The following is an 11,368-nucleotide window of genomic DNA, read 5'->3' as shown; positions in this document are numbered from 1 at the left end:
CCACCAGTTACCAATGATTCAGATCCAACAAATCGCCTCCCAGACACAGTGGAGCACTGCCCACCTGCTCCCTAGCACACAATCATACATGCTCATGAAATAAAACAGCTGAGAACTTTATACTTCTCTTTTTAAAAGGCATGCCATTATCATCATTTAAGACACATTTAAACATGCTGTATATTTTAATAGGTAAATATTGCAAAATCAACTTGTAGGTCTTGCTCGACTTGTCTAGGTCCACTGGGTCTTATGGCGATCATTTCCTATGTACCTAAGTTTGGTACTGCATGTCATCACATCTCCTTAAAGTCTGCCAACCTCCCATGTTTTTCTTGTTCTTTTTTCTGAGAACGTAACACACCATTTCTGAAGGTAAAACGTTTAAAATAAATAATAATTTCCACTCAGACCTTTCAGCGTGCCAGTTAATTCCCTTCCCTCCATTAAACCTGTTTTCAGTAGCGGCCCACTAAGCAAAGCCCAGGGCATCATGGCTGGAGGCAGTGTGGAGTGCAGAAGGAGGGAATATGGAGTGGGAGAGCTCAGGGTCTGTGTGCCACATCTGTTCCTATATTAAAGGCATATGGACTAGGCCAGGCCAACCCACTCAGGAGCATGCACAAGCCCCCATCCTGAGCCCAATCAGTCTTGATGGGGCTGTTGTAATGGACCTTCGTTGGCCTCCCCAGTTCTCTTCAGCCCAGTGCAACCACACTGCAAAGCTGGAGGGCAGGCTTGATGATAGACCTAGTTTCTGTCAACACCTTCGTTTCAAAAACTGGTGGGATAAGGGGACACATGCAGTGGGATAGACTAGATTGAAATGGGGATGGATGGATGAGGAAACAATACAAAAAACAAGGGCTGCAAAAAGTATAAATAAATATACAAAATCAGAAATTAGTTTTGACGAACAAAGAAAACAGAAATAAACTGTAGATTCAGAGACTGTTCCATTTTATTTATAGAATAAAAAGGTAAAACAAAAAACATTAAATGCTTTTGATTTGTATTATTTAATGTATTTGTTATTTGATGATGTACTATAACACTCCTTCTCTTTACTTCAATTGTGCTTTGTTTGTTTATGAGTAATAATACAATTTCAATAAGTTGCATATCAAAATGCAAAAGTCTTTAAAGCAATGGATGCCACTGGATTTATGCAACTTTTGTTCATCTTTCAAAATGAAGATGTCTGACTGAGAAGAGACAAAGCACAGATTGTATGTCTAAACGTGCATGTGGTTGTAGTGTAATCCAGAAGAGGCCTTTTCTACCCATGTCAGAAAATTAGGAGCCTGTGGAACAACATGTCCCTTCCACATTTATCAGTGACACCACTGCGCCTGGACCTGCACAATTGTGTTTTCATCTGCTCCCACAAGCGACCATTCATCTTGGTTGTGGTGTAATGGAGAAGAAGCGAAGGGAAGGAAACAGGATCAAGGGATCTTACGCTTTGCTGGGCAGGTATGGTGGTGAGGAAAGGGTGGCCTGGCTTGATGCCTGACTTGGATGACTGGGAGTCATTTCAGGGTGACGGGGCTTGTGTGCAGCTTGGGTTCTCAAAGGATAAGGTGTAGCCACTCTGTGGTGACCCAGGAGCTTGTCACAGGGGATGTAATGAGGTCAGATTACAGGCTTGTCCACAAACTGGCTGCAAAAGGTTGGCCCATAATCCCACAGTCATTAAAGGAATGCTTTGTTAAAAGTGGATAGACGAGAGAAGAAAAAAGATGGAAAGAATGAAGAAGAGGGGGGAATATAAGAGGTGTGTGGGGGAACTCAATAACACTTGATTCGATATGAAAAGCCTCTTGTTGCCACCCAGGAGAAGCCAAGCTGGAAAGGATGTGAGGGAAGCCAGTTGAGAGAGTCCAACAACCAGGAACAAGACATGCCTTGTTCCGGGTTTAAGGAGCAAACAGATTAAGATGAAGTGATGCAAGCTTAGCGACTTTGGAGAATGGCAAAGGGGAAAAGAAAAAAACGCCCACAAATCAATAAAGCTTAGGAAGCAAGCAACCAAAGACAGAATCTCCACTCGCATTCACAAGATAAAACTCAGTGTAAGAAACAGTCTCAGATCTGACATACATCCCTATTTTATTTGGTTTGGAAAAAAAAATGTTTCAGTGGAAAATGGAAACATTTCCACTGAAAAAAAGTGATTGAAACATGTTTTTAACATTTAGATTTTACAATCTGCTCAAGTTAAGAATAATTTGTTTCAAAGTAAGTGAAATGTGCCATATAATTTCAACATAGAATCAACAAAAATAAAATATTTCACAATTACAACAGCTGTTTACGTTTTTTTTTTGTTTTTTTTCCAGAATTGGCACATCTATGGATTGGAAATCCTAGTGCCTGCACACATTGTGTGCACAAGAACATGAGAGCTTTAAAATAAAGTGTGTGCAAATCACACCAAAGGTCCTAATGCTAGCATGCTAACATCAGTATCCCACAGTGCTGTGTGACAGATCAGCGCCTAAGCCAGCCTGGCGGGACCTGCGCCCTGATGTTTGCAGAGATCAGACAGAATCATCTGGGTTAACATGGTAATTATACGACAAAGCCCAGCTATCTCAGGCTGGATCTGATACTGTTTTTCTCTTCTCTGCTCAGAGATCTCAGGCTCTCAGGAGGAGCGACAGCCATCTTCCAGAGCTTTTCTTAAAAAATAAAAAAAATAAATTCCAGATTTATAAAACGCCTGCTGTGAGTGCATGTGTTGAACACCGGGTTATTAAACATAACTTGAATTAAGATCTAAAATCGTTCTGATGTTAATTGAAGTCTACCTATTGTGACCATTGTCTAAAGTACATCACATTTTACAGTAAATTTACATTTTCTTTGAAAACCTGCATAAAAATGAACATAGTTTGTTAATATTATACATGCAATAAATGTATTCTTGCTCATTTCTTGCTTTGACTTATTTAAATTTTTATGCAAATTTCTGAGCACACACATGATAAAAACAACAGCTTTTGGTCTGATATTGACCAATGTAAAAGTGATTCTTAGAAATTTTGGGACTTGGAAAGTTATTTGACCTTACAATTTGCTGTACTAATTAAAAAAAAAAAACATGCAATTTAAAATAACATGCAGTTGTCTTACAGAACGTGTTTTGTTTGTGTAGATACATCAATTTAATTAAAAGAGACTTGACCTCTGCCTCTGATGCAAGTTAATATTTAATTGAAATGTTGCTGACCCTGTCACATTCATTTTAAAATTCATAATTGTTTTGCTATAACTGAAAAACTAAGCAAATATACAATCAAATGTAACAACATTCCTGAATTAATCAGAGTTTCGGAGCACCAACAATAAATTGATGGTGGGGGTGTGCCAATACGACTGTTTTTTCCCAGTATGTCTGTTTGTTTTTTCTGTATTTATTGTAATGTGCATTGGCTCTGTGACCGCAGGTGTGCCCTTTCACCCCAAAATCATTAGCCTTTGCAGAATGGGTCTCCAAACTGCACTACGCGGGCGCAAAACACGTGCAGACAAAAAAGCGAGACAGAGAGCAACAGAGAGAGCAAGAAGAGGTGGACGGCTCCAGGGCCAATTACAGCCCCAAGAAAACAAAGGGCTATATTTCAATGATTCCTCCAGCTGTGCTGTTTATGAGCTGTGTGCTTAGTCTTTGTGACCTTCACCTCCACACTTGCCCTCTCTGAGGAAAAACAAGCTGAAATTGCCTGATGCTCAATCTCTCATTTCCACTTATTTTTTCCTGTATTTCCACTTTTTTTATTTAGTAGATTGCAGAATTTTTTTTGCTTTAGGGTTTTTGTAATTTTTGCTGTTTATTTATATATGAAGGCGAAGCACTTTTAGTGCTACCCCGACAATTTGCCCTGTTTGAAACAGCCTTAAATGTAAAGGTAAGAAAAAAATATGGGCTAATCTAAAGCTTAATAGCAAGGTGAGTGCCATATGTAACCTTTATAACTTTCCTTGTCAGTCAGACCTCCGCCACGAGCACACATACACACGTGTGAACAGCCATTACAGAGCTCATAAGCAGGGTCTGGGTATCAGTCACCGTGGCCCTTTGACAGGTCTAACCTTCCCAAGCGGCAGGATACACCATCTTCACTGCACTCCTATTGACCAAAGCAATAAGCCATTCTATATGGTGTATTAAAGTAATTTTCCACATGCTACCTCAGCACGATCCATTGTTCATGCAAGCTTTTGCTGACAATGAAGTGGGTGTGGTAGTAGAAAAAAGAATAGATTTTTTTTTTTTATATATATCTACTATCAAAATGAACTAATTCTTTTTATATTACATATAATTTAGAGACATAAAACAATCTGTGCTTGCTTTGAAAAAGTGTTGAAAAAGTGTATAATCAGTTACTCATGATGCTAATTTGGACTGTTGTAAAGTACAGTATAGCAAATCTTCAGTAGTGAGAGGCCTACATATTTAAAACTCAGAGGGCAAGTTTCATTTATAAATTCTCAATCCCATCTATTCCAAACACTTTTTTTCTGTTAAAAAAAAAAAAGGGGGGGGGGGGGGCATTTTTGTTGGCTAGCAATGGCTGTGTAATATGCTGGGGCCATCTGTGTAGTCCGGTGGCTGCCCTCCCTTGTTCCTCATGTCAGAGGTGGTGTTGGAATCGCTGTGTACCTCACCATGGCCTCTGCTGAAATCAGCTCCAGTCCGGGACCATGTGACAAATGATTCCAATCTAGGCTGAGCGCCCTTGACTTGACCCTGACCACTGTAGACAATAAGGGCAAGCTCAGTCACTGGAAAAGATGTTCTGCGCTAATAAACCCGAGTGTAGACCAGGGGTAGCAGCGAGCAGCGGCACGGCTCGGTGGGGGAGTTGCTGTGGGCTCGGAAAGAGAGAGAAACGGAGGGGTGGAGGGGTACAGAGTTCAGGTTTTGACCTCTCAGGTGCAGGTTGATAATGAGTCTCCCTGTTTGCTCTGTGAAAATGACCTCAGAGAGATGAAAGGAGCCAGAGCACAACAAAGCGCCCCATTCTTTGCTCTTCTGAAATGGGATCATTCCTGAGGATTGGCTTATGAATGCACTTTCTATTTCATTGCTTTTAAAGGGCACTTAAGCTCAAATACAAACATGTAAAAGTAGTTGGGCTAGATGCTGCCATACAGCCACTGAAACCATGCACACCACCTTTCAGACCTCACACATGCACAAAACAGCCAAACTTAAATAAAAGCAGCCAGGAGCTTACTTTAACACATAAATAAACGTGCATTTCTGTGATGATCCAAATCCTGCTTGTGCCTCCCCTTGTTTCCTTTATAAACCCTAAAGATGAGTGCACTCTTGCCAAGCATGGTGCCGTAAACATGCCACTCTAGAAAGGTTCTGGGCATTCTGCTAGTTATGCTAATGAAACCCCCCACCCGCTTCTGTTTTTCACTTTCTCTTATCCTGCTGGCACAGCCTTCGATCTTTTTCAGTACACCGCTCAGTTGTCATCCCCTGCCCCTGTTCTGCTGGCATCAGACAAGATAATACACAGCAAAACAAAGATTGAAGAACCCTTGTATAAAAATATGGCAAGAGAATAATATGGTTATCATTTCTTTGAACTCAAAACCAGGGCCTTGTTATCCATTTTTGTGGCATAATTTGTTGCAAAATATGGTACAAAATATGATCATCTAAAGAATGCACAAATATGGGAGAAAAAAATCCAAGGTAAGCAAAAGGAACACAAGACAAAGGGGGAATCATAAAATAGTTCAACTGGACCTCACTTGTGTCTGATGAGCTTTGAGTAAGTTGAGTTGTTCTCAGTCAGAAAGTAAAGGCAGGGCAAAAAAGCAAACTGTATCAGCAGGTTCTTTGTCATGGAGACTATAAGGACCTTAGTGGAACTTAGAACTGAGAGGTGGAAATGCTGGGCAGGACAAGAACCACTGAAGTCTGCTGAACACTGCTGAGAGTCAGTCTGGAAACTGGGATTATATCCTCTATCCTTTGGCTCCGAAATACAAAACCCACTTGCAACTGCAGCCAAAAGTTTTGTTTGTTTGAATCCATGTGTGAGTAGGTGGGTGAGAAGGCACATTTGTTCTTCTCAACAATTGTGTGTGAGTGTGTGTCTTCATGTATTTTCAAGGTCTTGCGTGCATGTTGCTTTCTCAGAGTTGTTCAGTAAGCTAGGTCTCTGACATGTGGATTTGTGGCTTGACTGCAGAGGAGTTTATCACAGATAATTACGTAAGAATGTGCTGGAATGGGAACAAACCACGGACGGTATAGGCTGGCAGATGCTGAGCTTCGGCCTACACAGTGCCCTGTGCGCCCTGTGCGCCCTGTACTCCAGACTCACATACTTCAGCCCCCACCAGGCCTCTCTGAGCTTGAAAGGCCAGCAGAAAAAAAAAACAACAAAAAACACTGAAACAGAAGAACCCAAATGAGCTTTTCTCACCCTGCAGCCCCCTTACCTCTCTTTCATCTGATAGAGATTTCACATATCATCAGGTTGAGTACATGCACAAGTGTGAAGGTTTCAGATTTATTGTTACAAAAGAGTTGTACAGCCTTTAATAACAGCCTACCAGCTTCACAGTAAACAAATGTTGGTAAGTAATATGATAAATAATAATAATAGTAAAGTGCTATGTGTTGTCATCATTGTATGTTCCCATACAATGGCAAAATTAGTTCTCTGCATTTAACCCATAGCACCCAGGTGGAGCGGTGGGCAGCTATGCAAGTGCCCGGAGAGCAACCAGGGATTAGGTGTCTTGCTCAGAGACACCAAGACGTGAGAATGGCTGGGGATCAAGACTGGGACTTTCTGATCCCAGGTCGGCTGCCATACCTCTACCCTATCTCGGCCCCTTGTAAATACAAAAGTTTTCAAATTCATTTTTGTTTCTTTTTCAAATATCTTATATACCCATTCAAAATTCAGTTTGAAAAACATTTATAAATTGAACAATGTATTCACAAGTGTGCAAACTCTGATGCAACTGATTGAGAGCAAATCACACACATTACTTTAAACACTGACTTATCTGACACAACTAGTCGTGCTCTTTTTTTTACATGTATCTTTGTGTTTAAAGCTAAAAAACACAATGACAAGAACAAAAACATGAACATGACTGCCAAGTTTCTGAAATTCTCTTCTGTAGCAACCAGAATCAGTTGCAAGTTGTCCAACAAAAATTTGAAGAGGTTCCACATAAAAAAAAAATATATATATATATACATGATTTGACAATTTTTGTTGTTATCTACCTGGATTATTGAGCTTACAAACCTTTTTCCCAAAATACAAAGTTTTTGTCATCACATAAGGGGCGGCTGTGGCTGAGTGGTTAGAGCAGTCGTCCTCCAATGCGAGAGTTGGGGATTTGAATCCGCCAGCAGTCATATGCTGAAGTGTCCCTGGGCAAGACACTGAACCCCTCATAGCCTCTGATGTGTGTCCCATCAGTGTATGAATGTGATCTAAAGCACTGATTAGTCTCTTTAGAATGATTTGTTCCGTTAGCTTTGTAGAGATCTAGTAGAGTGCTGTATGAATGGGTAAATGAGTCACAGATTGTAGTGTAAAGCACTTTGAGTATTTTGAAATAAGATAGAAAGGCACTATATCGTCCATTTACAATAACTTTTACTTTTAAGGATGTGCTGAAATAGAAAGTAGCAGTCACTTGCTTTATTCAGTAATATGTGGAGAGCTACAAGTGAGGAGGAAATTTAGTCTCCTTTCACCAAGTTCCCACTTTTCCACTCCAGTGTTTGATGGATATGACTCCACAGCAGCCCTTGGATCAAATGAGTGACCCCAAGGTGAGCATGGCACTATACAGCCTCACTACAAGCTCATTCAGCCATTCATCCACTGTAGACATCATTGAATCCATATTTTACAGGTGTCCCAAGGAATATTACTACGCTTTATAAATGTGTGTGTGCACATGTGTGTTTGTTAATGGAAGTGACTTGGACACTGTAGCATGCAAGAAACGATGGAGTAGTGCTCTTTGTTTCTGTATACTCTTACCAGGTTATTTATTTGTTTTTATAAAAAAAAAAAAATCAAAGTTGCATTCTGCATCACCTTGACACTCACTTACAGAAGCACAATATTTAAAGTGCCCGTTTTTCAAAAGCACAGAGTATTCACATTCCATGTGTGTTGTGGATGCATTTGGTATGAATGTTTGCAGATGAAACGAAAGAGAGAGGATGTCTTTAGAAGATGGTGCCTCTGCGGTGTTATTGGGGGGAGGGCGGTCATATCTATGTGTTGGTGTAGTGAATTGAAAATCAAGGTTTATAAGGGCACTGGCAGAAGACTCTCCTCTGCCCTTTCAAGATAATGAAAAAATTGGAGCTGGAATTAAAATCTGACCACTGCAAAAACTCAAAGTGCACCAAGGTAGGAAGATGAATAACCTTGTCCTACCACAAGCTGAATTCTGGGTATCAATGCCTTTTCAATTCACTTACATTTTGTAATCATCAAGGTCAAAAGGCAATTTCTGCAACCGCAGAAATAAATAAAACAGGTTGAGAGCAAATTAAATCGAAAGGGGAACAAAGTCGTGCCTCTAGCTAGTAACAAAAAAAAAAAAAAAAAAAGAAAACAAGAGGAGAAAATCGCACATGAAAGCTAATTTTAGATAACATCAAGCTTTCCTATTTGACTAATTGGAATACACTTTACTCCTTGTACAGAAATGCCTATAGCACTTTAAACATTTTGTGTAAAAGATTTTATTTTTGTTATTTGAAGCATCATTTTTCCCATCCATGACTGTGTCCAAGATGCTGATAGTTACTATGGTGGGTTAAACTGATTGTTTAAAATTATTGCATTACATTAACAGTGTGCTGATAGTAGCCTTTTATTTTCCTTTTGTGATACCACTTCGATTAATAAAAGCCTACATTTAACCCCTTGGAGCTCTACAAAAGTTTTTTTTGGGGGGGATTCTACTAAAGGTCTATTATTGCAAAGGTTAAAATTATTTTAATAGACAGGCACAAATCAACTGGCCAGTAAACAAACTCAAATGAGCTTGTTTAGCTTGAGTGCACCTTTGTGACAAACATAACTGTCAATATGGTTTATATATCTGCACCAGATAAAAGTGTGCAAAGATTCAGGCCAACAACAAAGCATTGCACTTGGTATTTATAAATAGTTGGAACAGTATTCAAAAATGCATATTTGTCGTATAACTTACCCCCACCCCCCACCACCACACACACACACACACACAGAAAATACAACTGGTTCTAAAACATAAGCAAAAGCTCTTTCTAAACATGGTGGGGAAAACAAATAAGAGTATTTCTGTGTTCAGATGGCATTTAGATCTTCCAAAACGTTTGAACATACATAGCTTGGTGATTTTTCATTTTAGAATATGCAGTATTTACTGGAATATTTCTATCCTGCTGTGGCTACTAATAAAAATAAATAAATCAACTCTACAAAGTCAGTAACAACTGTGGCTTTTGGAAACGAGTTGTTGGGGTTGAGTAGTTAATTCTTCAAGGTGACATCCAACCACAGCTACCGGGCTCTAAGCACACGGCCAGAAGGGGTCCCATTTGTCTCGCTCCTTTGTCGGAAAAACAATTCAACTAGCTTCTTGCACATTGCAAGCAGAAAAGAAAAAAAAAAGACAGAAATATAGACATTCTTTTATAAAGAGACGACATCAACCTGCTTCTAGTGCCCATGAATCTGTACTCTTCGCACATGATAGACTATTGGGTCCATTATGACAAATTATAGCAATACAGTAGATTTACTTCTGTTGAAGAAACTGTAACAATTTCTTGAAAGAAAACAAAAGGTAAGGAGGCTGTTCCTGTAGTGCAAAGCAAGTACACACAAGAAAGAGTAATGATATGTTTTAGGTCAATATTTTACACAGTGATACATTTTGGGAGGTGCACCTCCACAAGGCAAGTGTGAAACAATAGGTGTCATAACTGTCCTGTGCAGCGTATTCATCACCCCTCGTCCTGTAATCAGTCTCCTTCTCCCTCGCAAACATCGTCTACAAACCTGCGTTAAACGAGAAACCATCTTTCACTGTGGCACTAAAGGTTGGCTCCAGGATGGTGATGTCTCCCTCGTAGAAGCTGCTGGGTGTAGCTGAGCAAAACGCCTTCCTCAAGATGTTTTCAACTAAATGACAGCAACCTAAGCCTGGGAAAAAAAGAGTCTGTGCAACAAGAATTCAGAACATTAAGATGTTCATTCTACGCATGATTCATCTCTGGATGAAGTGTTTTGGTTGTAAAGATTTGCACTTTAAATCCCCCCCCAAAAATGCTGAAACGATATATAAAGTACCTGAACATTCTTCTTTAATTTAAAAACCACAAAGCAGCAAGTCAGTTATATATTTTATCATCACATTGCATTGGTAGGATTCTATTCGACATGACAAATGAAATGGTGTCATGCTAACAGCTGTGAACCATTTGAAAGGTACGTTGTGAAGTCACCACTAAAATATTTCCATAGATGATGGCCAGGAGAAGTTGACACTAGTCTTGTTATTCCCCATTGTACAGTCATACTGCAGCAATTATTCAAAATCTTTGATTATCCTCAGAGAAGCAATGCAATCATGGCTGAAAATCAATTTCAGGGACATCAGGAATAATCAAAAAAGCTAGCACTGTGCCAACAGGGCCAAGGGCTTGTACTTGAGAAGAGAAGCAAATTTTTTTCTCATCATCGTTTCGTTTTTCCTCTTGCTGTGGGTAATCAGCCAACAACACCAGAGAGCTTGCTGCGAGTCAGAGCCAGATCCTCATCCTGTTCAGAGCTGCTAGTGATGTGGAGCCAGGTAGCATCCAATTAGTGCTTCGTGCAACTTAATGCAAAGTGCTGGCTCTCAGCTCACCGAATCCAACTAGTTGTCATAGAATTTCCACACTTCTTCTGTCAAATTCAAGAACATTTGTTAATTTGCTTTGCCTTCTTGAGGCACCAGGAACTTAAAATGAGACATTTCCATCAACGCTGCATCGTATATGGCCATTTTCTGCTAAAACAGATTGGCCTGATTACTGATGAGACAGCGAGCATGTCACTGAAAGCAGCTTGATGCTTATTGACAAGTGCGTTGCCTTAGAAGCACATTTACTCCTTTACACAAAGAGCAATTTGTTATGGTGCAAGTTCCAAATCTCCTTAATAAATTTAAATCCAATAAAACAATCTTCAAATATAAGAACATGTACCATTTTGCTAAACAAAGCAGCATGTAAAATGTATTCATTGTGTTAAATCAATGGGTCTCTCCAGTCTTGATTTGCCCAGATGTTGGGCTTTTGCCACAAATGAGA

Source organism: Nematolebias whitei, chromosome 8, assembly GCF_014905685.2.
Source record: "Nematolebias whitei isolate Nwh7 chromosome 8, NemWhi1, whole genome shotgun sequence".
In the NCBI taxonomy this organism is placed as follows: domain Eukaryota; kingdom Metazoa; phylum Chordata; class Actinopteri; order Cyprinodontiformes; family Rivulidae; genus Nematolebias; species Nematolebias whitei.
Note: the sequence above shows the minus strand (reverse complement) of the source record.